Raw genomic sequence first — 22577 nt, forward strand, 5'->3', positions numbered from 1 at the left:
CCACCGCATTTGTTCTTCATAACCGGCATCCACGCTGAAAACGTTGCAGCACCTAAAAGACACAGAAAAATAACTCAGTTCAATGCAAATACGAAAGGGGTGCATCGCGCTCTCACTCACTTTCAGCGCTACTCACCTCAGCAGCACGCCGCCATCCCTGGATGCCGGCCATCATCTAAGGAAGGAAAGGAACAAAGTTAGAGAACTGTTCAAAAGACTAATTATACTTACCTGTCGGACTCTTGCCAGTGAAGTAAGTAGGCAGCAACGAGCCTGCATCAATCAACGCGCCCCTGCGCTGAAAGCAGGACGGAGAGCTCACTATCCAAGAAAACAAGGTGAACTGTGGATCAAAGGGAAGGGTTGGACCCCGAGGAAGAATGGGTTCAAGCACACAGAGACAATAGGGAGTTAAACTCTACCAATCCTGTGTTTCAGGCCCAGTCTCCAGTCGAATAGCCCCCAGGGAATGGTCCGAGGTCGTAAGAGGTCAGAACAGGCTGAGTGACGTCCCCGTGGATACCAGGTGAGCGTTACAGAACGCAAAGCCTCGCCTCAAAATCCACCTGGGCGTCATGGAAACGTCAGAAACCGACCAGTTTGCCCACATGTTGGGGCAGCTACGTTCCGAAATACATGCAGCCAGGCAGGAGACCAACACCCTGAGGAGAGAGCTGATAGTAACCAAAGAAAGCACTGATGATTTAAGCCGGCAACTTCTCCAGTCACAAGCAGGGCATGCACCATTGCCGGGAAGCGTGCCCTCGATGCCAGCGCCATCAGCCAATCCCGTTCAGATAACCCTTCCTGGGGCAGTTCCCTTGGCCCCGCCCGAACAATTTATGGGGGATCCCAAGAGGTTTGCAACGTTCATGAACCAGTGCCGCCTGCACTTCCGTTGTAGGCCAGGGGCCTTTCCGAATGACCAATCACGGGTCGCTTTTGTGCTATCCTACCTGAGTGGTAGCACCTCGGACTGGTCTGTACCCTTTGTGGCCCAAGACGATCCTTTGCTGCATGACTTCAGGGGCTTTCAGCAGGAGATGGAAAAGCTGTTCGCCCGTCGTACTCATGGGCAGGCATTAGACAACAAACTTCTGTCCCTGCGCCAAGGGAATCAAGACCTATTAACATACATAGCCACATTCAATAGACTCGTAGTTGAAGCAGAATGGCCAGTGGAGAAGAGAACCATGTTATTTCATCGGTGGTTGCAGGGGGAGCTCAAGGATGTTCTCGCACAAGTAGTGAACCCCCCGAAAAACTGCTCAGAATTCATTGACCTTGTTGTTCAACTGGATCATAGGTTGCAGGACCGAAGAGCAGATCGAACCAGACCGGACCCTCGCCCTATGTATGTGCGTTCAAAGGACAATACTGCACAAAACAACGGAAGGTTCGGGAGAACCAATGCAAATCGGGGTGGTCAGATACCCCTTGACTAAAGCAGAAAGGGATAAAAGGAGACAGCAGCAGTTATGTCTGTACTGTGGAAGACCTGGTCATTTCCTTAAAGAGTGCCCTGTGAAGCCACCGAGGAGGACGGTAGGGGCCACGGACAAGGAAGATACCATCAAGGAATCAGAAAACTCCCCAGCCCGGCAAGTGTAGGGGTCCACTTGTCGAGTGAAGAAAGTGAACTACGACCTCCCATTTTGCACTATCTGTGGTCTTGATCAATCACCAATAACCATCTCGGATGCATGCAGCAAGAGCGTACATAGACAGTGGAGCTGTTGGGAATTACATCAACCAGGATCTTGCGGCAAAGATGGGGCTTCCATTACGCCCTAAATCAACCACTGGCACTGTTACCACTGTCGACGGCACGGAAATAGCTTCTGGTCCAGTATCCCAATGCACTGCAGCTTTAACCCTTCTGTGCCAGGATGGACACCAAGAATCTATCATTTTCGACCTCTTTAGGCACCACAGTTCCGGTTGATTTTGGGAATGCCATGGTTGGTAGCTCACAATCCTCGAATCGATTGGCGAGCAAAAGAATTGGCCTTTCCCGAGACTTGCGCCCACACATGTTATCGTCAAGAGAAACAACCAATAGACACCGGAACCTCCACGCTGGCGACTGTGGCAATCGGCACCCTACCAAGTGAATACCAGGACTTTCAAGATGTCTTTCAGAAAGAACAGGCTAATACCCTGCCACCACATAGACCATACGATTGCCAAATCGACCTGATACCCGGCGCACAAATCCCTTGTGGGCGAATTTACGCACTACGCACTCATGGAACCAGAAAACCAGCACCTGAAGGCCTATCTTGACCAATACCTGGCCAACGGGTTCATCCGTCCCTCGAAGTCTCCAGAAGCCAGTCCTCTATTCTTCGTACCGAAAAAGGAAGGGGACTTCAGAACGTGCATCGACTATCGCACACTGAACCAGATTACCGTAAAGAATTGCTACCCCCTGCCACTGATCCCTGAATTGCTTGATCAAGTAAAATATGCCCAAATCTGCACAAAACTAGACCTGAGAGGGGCATATCACCTTGTTTGCGTAAAACAGGGGGACGAATGGAAAACCGCTTTTTGCACCAAATACGGCTTGGACGAATATCAAGTAATGCCCTTTGGCCTTTACAACGCACCTGCTGCATTTCAATACTTCATGAACGATGTCCTACGGGAATTGATTGATGTCTGTGCTCTAGTGTACATCGACAATACCCTAGTATATTCCGCATCAAAGCAGGTCCACGTTAAACACGTCCGATCTGTATTGGAGAAACTCTGTCAACACCAGCTCTACGTCAAGCTCGAAAAGTGCTCATTCCACGTCTCCGAGGTGGAATTCCTGGGCTTTATTCTCAGTCCGAATGGAATCCGAATGGATGTACACAAGGTAGATGCTATCCTGAACTGGCCATCCCCAAATTCATTCAAGGGGGTTCAAAGTATGCTGGGTTTTGCAAACTTCTACCGCCGGTTCATCCCAGGATTTTCGCAACTCGTGTATCCCATCACGTCATTACTAAGGAAAAGCAACAAAAAGTTCCAGTGGACAACAGAAGCCGAGGAGGCTTTCCAGGAACTCAAAGCAAGATTCACATCTGCCCCATTCTTACGCCACCCTCGCCCTGATCTCCCATACCTGGTGGAAACGGATGCCTCAAGCATGGCTATGGGAGCCGTCCTCTCACAAAAGGACCCCGAAACAGGCCAGTTATACCCTGTTGCCTTCTGGTCGTGTAAATTCACAACCCCTTAACTCAATTACGCTATCACAGACAAAGAACTCCTGGCCATTAAGTCAGCCTTTAAGGCATGGCGGCACTACCTCTTGGGCGCCAGACACACAATCACCGTAATAACTGACCACCGGAACCTCCAGTACCTAAAAACGGCAAAGGTCCAATCCTCATGACAACTACGTTGGGCTCTTTATTTTGCTGAATATGACTACGTGATTACATTTCGACCAGGTGTGAAAAACAGGAAGGCCGATGCCCTTTCCCGTATGGGGGTGGAAGAGCAAGGGTATCAGACCCCTCACCCAATAGCAATCATCCCGAGTGACAAGCTCGTAGGAATCACAGCAACCATAACTCAGAAAGAATTACATGAAGAAATTCAAAACCTGATGAGTCCGGAGCAATTACAAACGTGGAGTGCACAAGGAGAACATTACATGATAAAAGATCAGTTGCCCTACTTCAGGAATCGTTTATTCTTACCAAACCAAGAACTACAAGAACAAGTCATGTCCGGTTATCATGATTCCTTGATCAAGGGCCACCCCGGAATCGCTAAAACCCTAGCCAAGGTAAAACGAAATTATTGGTGGCCTACGTGCTGTAAAGACATTATCCAATTCATCCTATCTTGTGGAGTGTGTGCTCAAAACAAGTCATCCACGCAGAAACCGGCTGGGCTATTACAACCATTGGAAATCCTACCAGCACCCTGGCACACGTTGTCCCTCGATTTTATTACTGACTTACCACCCAGTCAAGGGTTTAACACTATTCTTGTGGTTGTGGACCTATTTTCAAAAATGGCACATTTCATTCCTCTTAAGGGGCTCCCAAATGCTTCCACTCTGGCAAAGGTATTTCTTGAAGGCATGGTATGGCTCCATGGGTTTCCTTCAGTTTTGGTCTCAGACCGAGGTACTCAATTTGTATCTAACTTCTGGAGAAAATGCTGCTCTATGGCCCAGATCGACATCCGGCTATCCACCAGTCACCATCCCCAAACAGATGGTCAAACTGAGAGGACAAATCAGACGCTCGAGCAGTATCTGCGTTGCAGTTTACACCAAGCTGAAGGAAGCTGGTTCGACCTATTGTGGATAGCTGAATATGCTTATAATAATTCCCTACACACCAGCACTGGGCAGACACCCTTTTATACCATGTATGGCAGGCACCCACGTACTTCTGTGTTGGACGTTCCTACAACCCTGGAAATGCCAGCAGTCAAAACCTTGCACACAACCATTTCTCAAACCTTCAAAAGGGCAGCTGAACACCTACTTCAAGCTAAGAATCGCCAAAAGAAGTTTGCTGATCAACACCGAGCAAAGGCCCCCAACTACCAAGTGGGAGACAAAGTCTGTGTGGCGTCTAAACACGTATACATTAAAAGGAGCCCGAACTTTCCATCCAAGATACCTGGGTCCATTCACCGTCACCTCTGTGATAAATCCTGTGGCGGTCAAACTAGCTTTGCCGTCAAACATGCAGATTCATCCTGTGTTCCACGTGTCTCTCCTTAAACCTGTTCAACCTGGGACCCGGGTAGCAACGCCACCGCAGCCAGTAGTAGTCACCGGGGAGCCAGAATTCGAAGTCAAGGACATCCTAGATTCAAAGTACATCAGATCCAAATTATACTACTTAGTAGACTAGAAGGGGTATGGTCCACAAGAGAGGACATGGGAGCCTTGTGAGTACATCCATGCACCTCGCTTGCTTACACGGTTTCATCCAAACCCTCCAAGCAAACCAGGACCAGACAGAAGAGCCACCTTGAGAGGGACCTTGGGGGGTGTGGGGTGGGGAGTGCTGTCATGATTCCTGCCCCTCATGTCCCCAGCCCTCCAAGATGTCAGGCTGGAGCCAGGCCACGATCACCTACATGGCCCTCAAGGGCCTCTCCATCACTCCAAAGACCCACTTGGAGTCAGCCTTAGCGCTTGTGGCACCAGACTCACTCACTCCCATAGGATAACATTGGGGATTGAACTTGTAGTGCATTGATGGGGACAAGATGGATGCCCCCACATATTTTGGTTCCCAGAACTGCATGTGCGGTCTAGTCTTTTGGGTGAGGTTCTGCCCAGAGACACCTGGGATACCCAGAGACTATTTAAGCCACACCCAGGCTGGGAAACATGCTTTGCATTTTCTGCACCTGCAGCCTGACACTCACCGTGTTCGGATCGTCTCCAGTAAGCCTGCATCTTTCTTCTGCGCTCAGCTCCTGCAAGAACAAGAACACCGTTAGGGACAGGCTTACCTTGCGGCACTTCTGCCCATCATTCATCGCTCCTTCTGTTCTGCGGGCATCTTCGGCGGTGTCATTCCCATCCCGGCACGCCGCTTCCTAAGGAAAAGAACAGAAAAAAGGCATTAGTAAGCATTCTGCAAATCTTCGCTTATTTTTAAATACTGTATGAGCTTCAAACGCTTACCTGAATCCCAGCCACTCTGGGGGAACTCTGTCTCCGGAACTTCTCATCCATCTGCACGAGGGAAAAGACACTTCAGGTTAGCATGGAAACATCTAGAGGCGCTGCATACCGCGCTTACCCACCGCATTTGTTCTTCATAACCGGCATCCACGCTGAAAACGTCGCAGCACTTAAGACACAGAAAAATAACTCAGTTCAATGCAAATACGAAAGAGGTGCATTGCGCATCGCGCATCGCGCTCTCACTCACCTTCAGCTCTACTCACCTCAGCAGCACGCCGCCATCCCCGGACGCCGGCCATCATCTAAGGAAGGAAAGGAACGAAGTTAGAGAACTGTTCAAAAGACTCATTATACTTACCTTACACACTATTCAAGAAAATAAGGTGAGTTGTGGATCAAAGGGAAGGGTTGGACCCCGGGGAAGAAGGGGTTCAAGCAGACAGAGACAATAGGGAGTTAAACTCTACCAATCCTGTGTTTCAGGCCCAATCTCCCGTTGAATAGCCTCCAGGGAAGGGTTTGAGGTCGTAAGAGGTCAGAACAGGCTGAGTGACGTCCCCGTGGATACCAGGTGAGCGTTACAACCGCCGAGTGGGGATCTCTGGCTGAGAAGGCACTCATTAAACCTATTAATGAGTGCTAACCACTGCATAGTGAAACAGTGGAAACAGAAGGAGCTGCCATCTATTATACAATGGTTTTACGCAATATGGGATGTTGTGTATGTGGAAAAAATGACGGCGACAATACGGGGTACAATAGGGAGGTTTGGCAAACTTTGGTCGCCCTTTTTTACTTATGCACTTAAGGACTATACATTCAGAAGAGACTGAGGGCACTAGGGGTGCTATAGGCGGGAGAGGAATGAGCCAGGGAGGGGACGGTTTGGGGGACTGACATCTCTAGACTAGTAGGGGGGAGGTTTAAAACGGGGGGGAATGAAGCAGTTATGATTGGGGGAAATAGGTTGTTGGTAAGCTCATTTGGAGCAAATTGTGCACAGATAGTATGATTGCACCTATGAACGCTCAGGTGATAATAATGTTTTGGGGGGCAATGGGGAGTGGGTGATTATAGGTATAATTGGGATTGAACATAAAAATGTATAAATGTATACTATGTTTACTTGGCAGATATACAAATTGATATGAATTAACAAATAAGACACTTATAAGGTGGGAGAGTTTATGACGGTCATGCCTAGGATCACCTGTTTTTGCCCTTGAGCTAATCTTTGTCAATAAAGATTTGGTTGGGAAAACTTTCAAACAGACCTATATGAAACTGGGGAGATGTCCGTCTCCAAACGGAGAGGGAATAATATCACCAGCTCCAATATCCGAAATGAAGAACTATCCTGCAGGAGGAGAAGGGGAAGCCAAAGAGATAAGGGGAAGGATATGTGACAAATACAGGGAATTTGTATCTTCTCTGCCAAGGGGGAGCCCCTTTCTGTGAGGATAGGGAGGTGAGCCCGCTCCGCAAGATCCTCCGAAGGTGGCGAGGCAAATGTGACCTCATTGGGAGGGACTCTGTGGTGGTGGCGAGACCACTGAAAGCCTGTGGTGGACATTCGGTCCCAGAAAAATTGCTGATACCACTATGCATAGAGAATCTCAGAGTCTTTGGCCTCTCATCAGAAGACCGGAATACCATATTGAGAAAGGATGACCGCAAGGAGAAGCACTCAGTCTACATATTGGTACTAAAGTACCCTCAAGGAGAAGAGAGACATTCTTCGGATATAGGTTAGTTTTCACAGTGGTAGGATCAGTTAGGATAGTTTTGGTCTACGGACTGTTTCCTTTAGACATTCACTACTGACGAGCACCTTATTTAGAAACATAGGCAGGGACCACCCATAGAGATAGGGAAAGTTAGGCTTTATTCTTTACTTTAATAAAACATTGTGAATCATGTCCACAAAGTGTCCATGTCCTTCTACTGACTCACCACAGGTGGTTGAAGTGTTCCAGACAGGGAGCAAGTTTGCTGCGATTTGGAGCAACGTTTGCAGAATATGGATTGTGAAGGTCACCAGTGTTTGATTGGCAGTCGACGAATGGTTCGATGTTGAAGATGCTGTTGACTGGATGCGCAATTCGAGATGAGGTGGTTTGATGCAGTGTTTGAGGGATGCTGTTCGATGAGAACACCAAGGTTGGTTCAACTGTGGACTGATCAGCAACAAAAATGCTGGCCGTTCGAAAGGAAGCTCAAACAGGGCAAGTACAGTGATGAGCTTCTTGTTCAAGCCAAGGCAACAATGTGCTCATCTGGCGTGTTGTGGCGACTAACTGGCTTGAGAGTACAGTGCAGTGGCTCGAACATCGGGAGAGTGCCAATAGAAGCTCAAGAGGGTCTTGGGATTTTTTAATGTGCCAAACAGTGCTCGAAACATTGCTTGAAGCAGTTTGATGGCAAAAACACTGGGATCCTGATTGGCTTGGTGCTCAGGGTGGTGTGAGTCTCAATCCAGGGGCTTAGGGACAAGACAGGTCCTTGTGCCTGTTCACTGAAATAAAGTGCACCTTATTTGGGACGTCCTCCCAAATAAGACTTCTGTCTGTCAAACACCTGCAGGAGTCCTTCACCAACAGTGAGGTGCTGGGTGCCAGTGGCTCCAGCAGCTGGTCACCCCCAATGTGCCCTGGGGATGGTGTGGGAGCAAAACTTGCCTCTGCCTTGGATCACCTGTCTTTGCCTCACAACTAGAGGTCTTTGTAAAGGAGTGTTCTTCAAACAGAGTCCAAATGAATCAATGAAAGCGTGGAAGACTCATTCTTTAATAGGCAAAGGTCCTCATTTGAATGGACAAAAGCAAGCCAGCTTCAAGGAGTCCAAGCCCTGTCCTTGGGGCAAGAGGTCTTTGGCTTCTGACATCATACCCAAGGTGCTTTGCGCTAAAGGCAGTGGAGGAGACAAGAAGGAAACGGGGAGAAACAAGATGGAGTGACCCTTCCCCACTTGTCCTGAGCTGCCACTGTCTATACTAAACCCCCCCCGCGCCACTGAGACCCACAGCATCAAAGGCCCTTTTGTATGCAAACCCCTGGTGTCAAGTTAGTCTTTTTGTGTTGGGTGGGCTCTTTGATTCTGTTTCTCAAGACAACCCCTGCTGAGGGCTTCCTGGGTTGGAGAGAGGTGTTAGCTGAACTCACAAAGGATCAAAGGAGAGGCATATACATTCAGTCTCTGTTACTGCAAGGCTTGCAGGGTCAGGCTGTCTGGCCAAAATACACATAACTCTTCCACTGCTTAGCTAGGCTCAAACTGTTGACACATGTATGATATAAAACAGATGTGGCTCTTAACAATTATCAGTCAGTCAGTGAATTTTAGTTTATTTCGATCCTTGGATCATAAAAGCAACAACACAAAAAGACATTGTAAATCGCAATTAGTGGCAAAAAGTTCCTTGATACATAACAATTTTCATAACATATAACAATTGAATAGAATCGTAAAATGTCAAAAATGTAAAACTTTAACTCATAGTTACTCATAGAGAGGATCACTTAATTCGTACAGTCACATGACTGCATGATAAAATCACCAAATGTCGGTATCTTAGTATTAAAAACTTAAATTATAAACTTCATTTTGAATTATTTTTTGTATATGCTTGGGTACCAGTTATTTAAAAGAACCGAAGATAAAACAACATTGCTATTAAATTCTTCTTCAAACTATAAAGCAGTTTTTAAACATTGCTTAACTACAGGATTATAGATATACCTAAAAATACAAGAATTGAATAATACTAGAAGTAATCATCATTAATTCTGAAATGCAGAGAAGACTAATGCACAAATGAGATACTCAATTTACAGCCCTAGTAGTCTTAAAGAGTGAAACAGTATCTAACCCTCCATGCACTTGTCAAATAATTCACAAGTTCCTCCCTTGAATTAACACAGCGCTACAGCGCCTTTTACAGTTGTTATTGATCTATATACAAACAGCAGCTTGAGGTAGCTCTTCCTGATATTCCAATACAATGCACAGAATAATAAAAAGTGCATTACATTTTCAATCTCATTTTCGCAAGAGGGACATTTGTTGGAAAGAACACAGTTCCATTTGTGCAATAAGACTGCCCGGGGTAATGTTCCCAACCGAAGCGTGAGATACAAAGCCCCAGAGAACTTCGGGGAGACAATATCCAGGTAGGTTTCGTAGACAAAGGTCTGCTTGCACTCCCAATATTTTCTTTCCCTCTCACTGCTTACAATATCAGTGAGGAGTTCACTTACTTCCTTATGCATCAGGGCCTCCTTGATCTTTACTTTAGCACCATTGTTGATAAATTGGGGTTTCAACCAGTAATGGCAGTGACCAACTGAAAGAATATCTGCAATTGAAGATATTCTTTCACAACAGGGTGGCCGATTGCTTCCCTGAATAAAATATCTGAATGAGGTCTTGTACTCAATAGGCCACTGCGATCACTGCACTCCTCACTGATACTAAAATACCATTTTTCCCCAGCTAAGGTTGGTGCAGCACAGGGAAGATTCATTCATTTTGGGATTGTACCGTTAATAAAGATGCAAAATAGTTTTGGAGCCAGTACGCATCCTTGGTGTACTTCCATTTGGATAGGTATTATCTTTGTAGCCTGACCTTCGGCACTCCATTTTAGCGCAGCGTCATTACCACTGTGCAGACTTTGCATTGCCCTAAGAAGGGCTGCCGGGATCCCTGTATCTCTCAAAGTGTTCCACAATAGCACCCTAGGCATTTTGTCAAAAGCCATTTTGAAATCCGCAAATGTGACATATAGTCTCATCTTTCTTCAAATTACATGTTTGTCACATATGAGGCCCAGCCTAAGGCATTGATCAATTGTACTAATGTTTGCCCGGAAACCAGCCTGTAGGTTGTGTGAAATGTTGTTTCTTTCCATCTAGGACTGCAAGTGTGTCAATAATGCTTTGGCAAATATCTTCCCCCTCCGTGTCCAGTAATTATATTGGGTGATATTCCCAGGGACGATTTCGGCTTGAGTCCATATCTGCTGGACGAGGTTTGCTACCAGAGCAGCATTGAAGAACTATGTAATGTATGGGGCCCAAATCAAAGGTTCATATTTATAAAAATCCACAAGCACCTTATCAGGTCCGGGGCTTTTTCTGCTTTTTGACTGTTAAGCGCAAGAGTAACTTCATCTAACGAAAGAATAAGAGGATCAGTGAGATGTTACTAGCGATTTGTCTTTGGCCCTCGCAGGTTCCCATCCCTATGAGACTCCAAAATTAGTTTGGGCCTTTGTTAACAATAGCGGCAAGAAGGGATTTCCAGGTATCTCTGCAGTTTTTCTCCTTTCTTTCAAAAGGCTCTTGTACAGAGAGCGAGCTGTTGATCCTGACTCCCTTACGCCTTATGCAGCATTTTTCACACTAAAGATCAAGTCCTCTTCTGCCCTCCTACAGTCTTTATTGAGCGAAGGATTCATTATTGTTGTGTTTTTCCTATTCTGTTTGGCATTGACCATAAATATTGGTCTCACATTTTCTGTGAATAATTCATGTAACTTGCAGGGGTGACCCTTCCCCCTTCATCTAGTAGAACGTTTTCTAGAGTAGGGGGAGTTGATTCGTACATTTCAGCCACTTTCTCAGTTGTATTAATTTTAGCCCACTTGACCACCTTTATAGCATTTCCGGTTATTGTCAGAGCTACATTATCCAGTGGTCTACATATACCATCCAGCCCAAACGATTGGGGGCTCGTCCTAAGGAAGAGTGGATGATGGCCGCTCACAGTACTTTCAATCACTTCGAACTCTACCATTTGGGACCACATGTCCAGGTTCACGATGATGTTATCTATAAGTACAGCCCTGGGGTCACTAACATAAGTATGTTATCGGGTGAGTCTCCCATAAACCTCCCATTGCATGCTTGCATATTCAGAGACATGAAGATACCTGCGATCTCAACCGCATTCTTTTGAAGTATTACAGCTCTTCACATGCCAGAGTCTATCCTCTTCTTCACAGATGCCATCTGTCTGCTTGGGTGGTTAAATCTCCAGAAAATTATTCTAGTTTTTAAAAGATTGAATAGTTTGCGTTCTGTGTTTTTGCCTGGTTTGTTGTATATGTTTATTAATAATATTTCAGATCCATCCTCAATTGTTAGATGGAGCTCTAGTAATTCTGTTCAGGAATTATAAAACCTGCTGAGCTTCAATGTCTAGGGAGGCTTCAATCCACAAGGACAGGCCCCCACTAAGTCTTCCCTGTTTACCCTTCACTGCTGGAATGGCAAATGTGGTGTAACCCTGGAGGTAAATTGTCTCTGTGGGCTAGGTCTCTTGGAGAGAGATAATTTTGTAGCCTCTGATAAAATCCAACCACTGACGAGCCATCATATTCCTGGCCAAACCAGCAATGTTCCAAGACAAGGATGTGCACAACCACCTCCCCCCGGTCACCTGGTTGTTGCCATAGATATCTGAGAGTTGGTTATGGTGCACAGAACATCATAACTCACCATGCTACTTCCCCTCGATTCCGCTGGATAGGCCCTCTTCCTCGCCCCCCATTCCCCATTGGGGTGTTGGCCCTCGCTACAATATTCTTTGAAGTTGGAGTCCCATAATCACTAACCAGATTGGGTCCCACTGTATCTAGCTGCTGTATTCCAGGGGGCATTATAGGAGTACTCAATTTCTAATATTGGTACTGCTGATCTCTGGGTAATTTAATAACCTGCTGGTGGGTAAACCCACAGTTCTATAGGCAGCAATCCTTGTGCAAGCTCCTTTCTGGTTAGACATACCTGGATAAAGTCTAGCATACTCTTTGCCATTCTATTAAAGAAATAATGTTCACAAAATGACTCACTATCCGTAATGTTCTGAGGATTTCCCAGCCTAACTAAAGCTAAGGGAACACACTTGAACACAGGTCAACTGGTCGTCACACTAAGCAACAAGCATACAAAGAAGATATATGGCAATATAACAACCTATGAAAAACATTCACAGTCTCTGAATAACCTAATTGCCTGGGTGCTTTCCCTTCCCCAGGATTTAAAGTTAGGGCTGTTAGTGTTCAACCAAAGAAATAAATGTCTCGAATCAGTTCTTGATATTTCAAAGCCAATGGAAAAATGTGTTAAGCAAAGCTCCACTAGCAAATCTCTTCTTCTTGGTGGAATATCCATTTTCCACTCCCTCCAAATAGCACCAATGGTAAGCCTAGCCATGATGCTTTGTCACCTTCCTTAAGAACACTTGCCATAATTCAAAAGGAAATGCAATATCCACTAACATCAGTGATAGTGATATACAGTTATTTGTTAACAGTTTGTATTTTCTTGGTTACAGTTTTTAACTTCACAATGGTATATTTGTCAGGATAACTTCTTAGTGCAACTCTAACAACTTCGCTTCTATTTGGCTTCACACGGGTATATTTGTCAGGATGACTAAATGGTTCTGCTGAATAACCTTGAATCACTTTACTTATTTTGTCAGGACGACTTAATAGTTCTGCTCCTTTTAACCACTTTACTTGTACTCCATTTACCATGAGAATAGTCACTGTTGTCTCACAGTATTCCTCTTGGTTTGGACCACTATGATAATGCATCCACTGACAATCAGATATACCACTTTTATAAGACACAAATGAGCAAGGTTGCTGAACCCGAAAAGAGAAAAACACGAAATACTGACAGTCACTAAGCACAAAATTGGTCACAAGGACTGCTACTTTGAATTTGATTTAATACATGAGAAACAAGTGAAATATACACTTAGGTGAAACCTAGGTTGCTCAGTAAAATACAAATAACATACATGGCAGCAGTACATAGATAAAAAACCCAAACATGACTCTTGGGTCAGAATTTGCAGCAATTACAGTCTCTATGTTCCCTTGTGGGGGGTTACCATGAGTAGTGTTAGTGTAATTGCAGTACACAATGTGCAAGTATATTAAATTGTGCACATTGTGTACTGCAATTACACTAACACTACTCATGGTACCCCCCCACAAGGGAACATAGAGACTGTAATTGCTGCAAATCTTGACACAAGAGTCATGTTTGGGTTTTATATCTATGTACTGCTGCCATGCATGTTATATGTATTTTATTGAGTATCCTATGTTTCACCTAAGTGTATATTTCACTTGTTTCTTATGTATGCAGTCATCATCACCAATTTTGTGCTTAGTGACTGTCAGGATTTAGTGTTTTTCTCTTTTCGGGTTCCGAAACCTTGCTCATTTTTGTCTTATAAATGTTTACTTACCTGGGTAGAGCAAGGCTTTTGAACCAGGCGCCCTTTCTTATACATCAATCAGATATACACCTACTGTTTCAGTACTTTGGACTACGACCACAGCTTCAGGGATTTGTACATTTAGACAGGCTTTCAAGATATACTTTAAAGTAGTTCAACAACTTCAAGTAGGCAAGGCACTCTTCCTCTGAACAACTCTCTTCAAAAGGGGTAGGCTCTTTGCCTCTCTCAACTGTCTGCCACAACAATAACAACCTGGGTTTGCCTTGGAGACTCACTTTTCTCTGTCTTCCACAGTCCCTGGTCCTACAGGTTGGGTCAACTTCAAAATAGTCTTTACAAGCAACCAGTCTCCCTTGCCCAACGCTATCTGCACCTTCCTGACAGTGATTAGCCCCTTTTAGTACCCAGAAGCCTTGGTGCCACTCTCCTACCTTCAGATAATACTTGCACACTTGTATCATAGACCAATGAACCGTTATCAACTCCACAGTACAGTTAGATTGCTCCTTAACTCTGGGATAGGTTGGTTTCAGTGTGAATATGGGGAGACTCTTGGCTTCGACAATGGTTGTCTTCTTCAATTGTTACACACTTTAAACTTCTTAAAATGAAAGGTATGCCATGTTAGAATAAAGAATAGAATTCAGTTTTTCTTTAAATTCAGAGTTAGGTACATGGGACCACGTCTTGATATCGTTTTCAGGGTTTAAAGATTGGTATCTAATTGTATTCCCATGTGAAAGTAAAGGACAGAGTTCCAGTCTCCTTTGTAACACTGGATGGTAGGGGATTTAGGAACTCAACCCTCCCACCCCCTTTACAACATGAACACGTTCTCATGGACAGCAGCTATGAGAGAAAATGGACTCATATCCGAGCCGTATACCTGAAGTATCCCAAAACAATGATCAGGCAAGGTCAGACAATTACTGGCCATCACACACACATGACTTCTATTAAGCTATCCGCACACTCTGAGCGAGGCAAAGCACATGAGGAAAGAGCAAATCCAAGAGGGCAGTTTAACAAGAGAAAAATGGCAGAACAGAAGGGGATTACAAGGAGGGAAGTTCCCTTGACCTTTTGGACAAGGAACCATTGCTTTCATGAGCCCTCGAGATTGGAAAGCGTAAGACCAGGAAATCAGGCTGAAGAATCCTGCATTGTGTGCCAGAGATTCCCGAGGCCCTTCCGCATCAAAAATTAAGGCGGGGAAAATTCTCAGCCACCGTGCTACTATCCTTGGCTCCAAGAACAAAGCAGCGTCAGTGAAATCAACAAAGCGAGTGAGTTGGGGAGACCGATACAAGATCAGTGTGTGTTGAAGCCAAGGTTGCAAGTGGCAACGTTGTATGGCCAGCGCTGGAACGAACATTGTTTGAAATACTTGTGATAAAAGACACAAGTAAAGTTGAACTGCTGATGAGTGATTGAACTTTGAAACGAGGATACGATACCTTTGACAGATTAGTCCAGCACCATGTGGGTGCTCAATCGAAGGTCTCTGTAAGGTATCCAGTTGAAAAGTGAAAGAGTTGTAGAGAATTTTGAATCGAAGTTGTCACGCAGCAGGTCAAGCAAAACCCTGCGCATAATCGAAAGTCTTCGTTGTTGATACAGTAAAGAACATTCGTGGAAAAGTTGATAAAGTTGGTCCGAGCCCGGCAGAGGGAAATCAATTGAAAGCTTTGTGTTAACGTGGGTCTGAGCCTGACAGAGGGGGATCTGGGGTGAAGTGAAAATCACCTGAGAAGGTTTTGTGTCTAAGTGGGTCTCAGACCGGCAGAGGGGGACCGGGGGTGAACAGAAAATCACCCAAGAATTTGTACGTGTGAAATCCTAAGAAAGTGGGTCTGAGCCCCGTGGCGGGGGGCTCGGGGTGAAGAGAAAATCACCCGACAATTTGTACGTATGAAACCCTAAGGAGAAAGGAACTTTAGGAACTTTGTTGTTTGTCGTATTGCATCAGGCCCTCTGAAAAAGAGACTTTGAATGGCAAAGAGACTTTGACACAGAAGGCCATGATGTTGAAGTTTTGAACTGCGCCCTCATGCTAGAGAAGTCAGAGACTGTGCTTAGCTTGAGTGTGCTGCCTTGTCCCATGCGGAAAACGTCGGGAAGGGAAGCCAACGCCTTAAATATCCTGACATATCATTTCTTGAACACTTTTCTTTTGTATAAGATTGTTTCCCACACTATTTTTATTCAGAAATAAGGATTGGCAATAGGTTTATTAGTATAGGCCCTTTTATTCTGACATACACCACTAGGGCTGCATTATTATTATTTGATGGTCCTAGCTTGCTCCAATCTTTAGATTTAGGTTTAGATAGGAGTTTCTCAAACCCAATTGGAGTACAATAAAAACCCTTGAACTATGATCGCTTGTGTCTTTTTTACCATTTGATACCATGCCTTACGCACAGAGGCCATGTCCTGCGATGGTCTGTTCGGCTTCAACAATACTGTTATGATAGCCTCGGAGACCGTAGGTGGAGGTTTGCCTAACTCCAATGATTCTTCCCATATCTGCATGCCCGAGAGGGTCTCGCCATACATCATACCTCCATGTCCGTCAGATCACAGAACTTCAATAAGTTTCCATTGATTAGGCTCAGCAATGACCTATTTTTTGTGGTGCAATACTCATTCTCCAGTTGTCTCAAGTTTGCTTCAACCTCCTGCATTACGCGCCAAACCCCCCTTAGTACTCCAGTAGTCATGGACATCAATGCCCCCTGCATGCATACCTTGAAAGCTTCCCACACCGTGGCATAGTGAAATACAGATCCCTCGTTCCTCCAAAAGAAACCCTCGGTTTTGTCCTGTAATGAGAGATGCAATTCAGAATCCTGCATTATTGAGAGGGCCATCCTCCACAGCGGTCGAGGTACTATGGCCCCTTCCCAGATTAACAATATCTCAACTGGTGAATGATCAGAAAGGGTCCTTGGGTGGCTCACACAATTCTGCACATATGTTACCCATGTAGTGGACAGTAACCAGTAGTCTATCCTGGACTGTGCGTCATGGACCGCCGAATAGCAAGTGTACTCAACAGCCTCCGGATTGTGGTTTCTCCAGACATCCACTAGCTCAACTTGAGTCATAAGCTGGGTGACCATGCGCGCTGCCACGGTCAGACCTCGCTGTATGGTTCTAGATCGGTCCAAGACGATGTCCAGCACCATGTTGAAGTCCCCTCCCCATATTATTGGGGTGGCTGTCCCTTTTGTAAGTATCTCGGCTAGGTCTCCATAGAAACCGGGGTCATCTATGTTTGGGCCGTATGTGTTAACCAACACCACCATATGCAGAAATCGTCCACCCCACACAATCACATAGCGGCTCAGCGGGTCTATACACCTTTTTTCCTCCTGGAAGCACAGTGCCCAATGTGTCAAGGTGAGCACTCCCCTGACCTGTGTGGAGTATTCCGTGTAATACCGTTGACCTCCCCATCTGGTTGCAAATGCCCTGTTTAACGGCACTTGCATATACGTTTGCTCAAGCATTATTGCTCTGGGCCGGTGCCAGTCCAAATATGCGAGAACCTTCCTCGCCTTAATGGGATTATTAGGGCCCTGGACATTCCAGGTCATACATTTTATATCTTCACCTATATTTTCCGGTTGATCTTAAAATATACACCTGTCATCCCATCATTAACTGCGGGCCATACCGCTTGTGCTAAACCTTTAACACATCTGCCAACTTTTTGAACATAACTCCCTCCCCCTGTAATCCCATCTTGAAACCAGGTGCGCAGCACTCCATCCCCTTTCAGACCCTCCCCCCGAAACTCCCCTGATAGCACCCACCCCTCCCACCCTCATCTTCACCCCCAACCTGATGATGCAGCCCCATAACACCAATGGAAATCTCCTGGGGAGCACTGCAAACAGCAAAAACATAAGCATGACGGCCAAGTAGCGCCCACTCAGAGTTACTCAAACATTGGATCCGTGTGCCATTTTGTTGTTGCTACGTTCAGAAAAGTTTGCCCGTGTATATTTCCAGTTCAGTCTCCCGGTATGCCTCCATCTCCCGGTCCAGGGCTATGGTTATTTCTATGCTCCTGTGGGGTAGTGGAATGGACGCCTCCACGAAAGCAATAGCGTCTGATGCATTGTCAAAGAAGTGTGTGCTACCTCCGTGTTGTATCCATAGTTTGGCTGGAAACATAAGGGCGTACGGGACATGTCTGGCCCGAGTAGTCTCTTTACCTGATCATATGATCTTTGCTGTATCTGGACCCGGCTGCAAAGTCCGGGTAAATATGCAAATCGATGATGTCATATCGAAGTGTGCCCTGCTCTCTGGATAGCTTCAGGACGAGGTCCCTGTAACTGAGCAGTCTCGCAATAATTGTGTGTGGAGGGGCCCCTGGCTTCGGGACCGGGGTGAGAATGCTGTGCGCATGTTCTACCAAAAAGTGTTGGGAACGTTTTTCCACTCCAAAAAAAGGCTGTAGCAGTTTTTCCACAAATGGCTCTATAAGTTCTTTGCATGCTGCTTCCGGCACTCCAACTATGCACACATTATTGCGTCGTGAGCGTGACTCAAGGTCCTCACACTTACCTTTGATAATTCTGATTGCAGAGATGCTATACCTCGGACATGCTGTCCCACCCTGTCGTCCACCTCTTCGGGTCTGGTTTCTGCCTTGCTGATACGGTCACTTTCTTTTTCCAATTTGGATTTCAGCGAGCCTATGGCTGTCACTATGCCATCCAGTTTAACATTGACCGACATAAAAGCCACTATGCATAGCTGCCATTAGCGAGTCTTCGCTCTGCCCTGGGTCTGCAGCCCTTGGGGTCCTTGCCAGGTTCTCAGTGAAGGAATCCATAAGCCCTGCTTTTTCCCTGTGACCTTTGTCATGTTGTCTCCCGGCGTTGATATCTCCCTTATACCGACTCTGGTTTCCCAGCCATGAGATGTGCCCAGTATGGCCCGAGCAACCTTCACACACCAATGTGCCCTAGGGTATCTAGGATAATAGGCCCCCTCTCAATTGATCTTAATAAACAGCAGTAAATTGGAGCTATAACCCATTACTCTGGGAAGCCCAATATTATCAGCTCTCCAATACCGTGTCTTGAGAAGGAGCTTCTTAGACAGGCTGTGTGATGTCCAATCTGCCTGTAATTGTCTCCCTACACTTTGGGGAGTGGGCTTTGAGGCCAGCATTCTGGCCCGCACACAACCGCGGAGCCCAGCACATTGTACAGAATGCTGGGTAGCGGGTGAGAGATATTAGTATGGCAGGGCCACTGGACCCTATTTGCATGACATGACACTCGTTACCAAAGGCCCCACAGAGTAGCAAGGCCCTGTGCTCCACTCCTCACTTTTGTTGTTGCACTGGCTCCCTCCTGCTTGTCATATATTCCCATGGCACTGGCGGGATGATGCCTCCAGTCCAGCTAGCTTCTTCTCTCAGCCCCTTGCGATGGTAGTGAATTATGGTGCCAGCCACCAGTCCCATTTGCGCCAGTCTCATGATGATCCCTGTGATCTCAGTCCAGGATTGCCCAACACAGGAGTGTGTGCGCCCCTCCAACAAATCTCTTGTACTGGCCTCAACAGGTCCGGTGGCACCCCGCACTCCTCACCTCCTCCAGCAGGCTTTTGTATACAGCAGGCCCAGCCCTTCAGACTCCAAATGTTCATCTGCCCCCTGTGCTTTGTCTTCCTCTCATTTCAGATTGTCACCGGGACCCGAAATGGTTCTAGGCCCCTGTCACCGCAACAGCATGTTTGGTTGTAGCACTTGGTAGGGACACTGCCCGCCAACAAAGGATGCAGGGGGGAGAGAGACCTACCCCCAAGGGTCTTGTCTGCCTCCCCTGACCGCTGCTACAATTCCTCGACCAGCCGCAGCGGGATCAGTTGCTGCAGTCTGTCCCTCACTTATGGGATCACCTTCTGGTATTTGTACCGTTACTTGCTCTCAGCAGTGCGGCGCAAGCTGTGCATATGTTCTTCTCCTCGTCCTTCGCTCTGCAGGGCCACCAGACCTGACCAGACCTGTTGCTGCAGAGGAAGTTCAACCCGGGCAGCTGGGGACTCTGGCTCCTCCCCGCTTCGGCCTTCTCTGCACCAGGTGCAATTTATTTGGCACCCTGGGGTCAGCAGAGGCGTTTATCAGACAGAGTCAGTCAATCCCTCCAACTCCTCTGCAATAACTTCAAGCTCTGCAGTCAGGCCACAAATCAACTATATGTTCTGTCAGCATGTGCCCATGGCCCCCTGCTGCCGCCTCCTTCATGTCAATTGCTAGTTGATGGCTCATGGAAGGATATTAGCTAGTTCAGTATGTTGCAGGGGCTGGAGCTCCAGCTCAGGCCATTTCTCCTTGCTGCTCAGCAGCGCCGCTAACTCTTGTATTGTTAACATTACGTATTTGGTAATGATGCCAGCAGCGTTCACTCTCCTAATTAGGGACACGCGAGTCCTCCTCCAAGGAATAACAGTTTTTGAATAGCAGAACAATGTGTTTCAGTCACTTTAGCTTCTAACGTGCGTAAAGAGGTTTACCGTTATACGTGAGTGCTACATTTCCATTGTTTTATTATTATTTTTTTTTCCTTTTGTGATGTATTTTGTTGTGAATTTAGAGCTTTGTAATAACAAGAATTGCATAATACAAAGGTCATTTCAGCCAGATATATTTTAAAGAATGAACCAAAAAAGAGCAGATGAAAAGATGTTTTTTAATTTAGAGTTGTTTCATGAGCTCTGCGCACTGGAGCCTAGATATACCACCACATCAAGAGCCAGAGATGTCAGTAGAGGGTCAATAGAACTAACAATGCTGCCATCGGAGCAGGATTTGAAAATCGATTTTTCAAAGGTTTTGGGATAACTAGCAATTTTCACCTTTCAAGCTGGCACCACAAGTCCTGAAACGAAAAGCTCTGATATCATAGGCAACTCTGTTGCATTTTCTACAACTGGACAGGTAAATGCCAAGAGACCCATATTGTGCCACCAACTGGATGTGCAGCTAAATGAAGACACCCATCATTCACAGTTACACCAGATGAGGAGATTTATGAAGTTCTCATTATATCCTAAGCAAGGAAAACACATCTAATATGATAGGCACCGATAAGAGCCAACTTAATACTGCACAGCCATGAAATTGTGTTGATTACAAACTGTTTGGAGAAGAGAAAACAGTGGGGACACGGCCATCAAAGCTCTTTCAGACAGCGATGTGGCTACTACAAAATACGAACCACTCACTGCATCCACATTTGCATTTTGAGCACATTAATTAAGAGAAAGTGACCGCTATTCAGAAGAGTATTCTCCTGAAAGTTAAAACTTTGTTAAATAAAAAATGCATGCTAGTTGTAGCCACAGATGCTATGGGTTTCCAGCCTCCCAGAATGTGACAGTTCTAGACGTGTCTCTAGTCGCTCTCTAGGTCAGCAGGATTAAAGTCTGGATCGTCTTCGTCATCTAGATCCAAGTCATCCATATCCTGGAACAAGGATTCGTCAACTTCCACACTGTTGTTTCCAACTTCCTCCAAGAACTTAATGCCTGATGTGTCAAGATTATGATCTGTCTCAAATAGCTTTTTACTAGTAAGTGTATTCTTTCCTGCTTGTTCTTCTTCCTTCTGTCTTTTGCTTCTCAGTTCATTCAATTCAGCTTTAAATTTTGCTTTCCAGCTTAAAAATGCTTCAATCGTTACTTGGGTGCCATGGAAAACCACCTTCTCTGCTTCTTCTGCTTCCTTTTCCTTCTATACTTTTTATTTCACTCGCTGCGTATTTATCAAATCAACAATTTCATTGAGTTTTTCTTGAATTGCAGATACTAAAGTGAAGATCATTACCATTCCAAGATTTTCTGCTACCTATTGGTCAAAACATTATTTTATATCAGTAGCATCCTCATCTTCAATATTTTCCTGAAAATCAATTTCATACAGTGGCGCTTCATCTGGATATTTTTCTATGTATGTAAAGTTAAAGGTAACTTATACAGTTTCGTCATTTTCTCCTGGGTCTGAGGTCACAGTGATCGTGAAAGTTATGGGGGCATCTGAAAGCACTGTAAATGAGTCTGGATATATGGATTCCAGACCCTCCAGCTCGTTACACTGCTCCTCCCGGTAGGCTGTCATGATTGGCAACCTCTGTCCATGGGCTGCAAGAAGGGAGGCAGCAGAGCCCGGCAGCAGCATGCGCAGGGTAGAGGGAGAGCGTTTTAGAAGCAACAAACAACTTCTACTCTCTTAATGTTTTACGCAAGTTTACAGAGAGCTGGATACTGTTACTGGCAAGGCTTGAGCAAAAGAACGCCTGTTAGAACGCAGTGCTTAACTCACTGGCTTCTTAGACACGTGCTGTGTGGGTTGCACTGCTTTGCTGACTTCTGCCACGACTTCTACTACTTCTGGCTCGCTGGGGACACACACCTTTCTCCTGAAAAGGTGTTTCTTCTCTGTACACACTGTTTGGGAGCTTCTTTCACTCCTGAGATCCCCAGCTTGACAATTACTTCTTGCCTCAGTCTCCCGCACGTCTGCAGGTTGGCAACCATGGCAATCAGACTCTCATGTGAAAAGGCTTCTCTCCTAGACGTTTTTCAATTTGATATCACAGATGTGCCAGCTCCTGTGAGCCAGTTC

The 22577-nt window shown here is 45.8% G+C and overlaps 1 pseudogene; it reads right to left on the reverse strand.

The window, feature by feature from the left end:
• Positions 1-21166: 21166 nt before the first annotated feature.
• LOC138467088 (RWD domain-containing protein 1 pseudogene) lies at positions 21167-22146 on the reverse strand (annotated as a pseudogene).
• Between the last annotated feature and the right edge of the window lie 431 nt (positions 22147-22577).

This window comes from Ambystoma mexicanum, chromosome 4q (assembly GCF_040938575.1).
Source record: "Ambystoma mexicanum isolate Mex_15411 chromosome 4q, UKY_AmexF1_1, whole genome shotgun sequence".
NCBI classification, from domain to species: Eukaryota; Metazoa; Chordata; class Amphibia; order Caudata; family Ambystomatidae; genus Ambystoma; species Ambystoma mexicanum.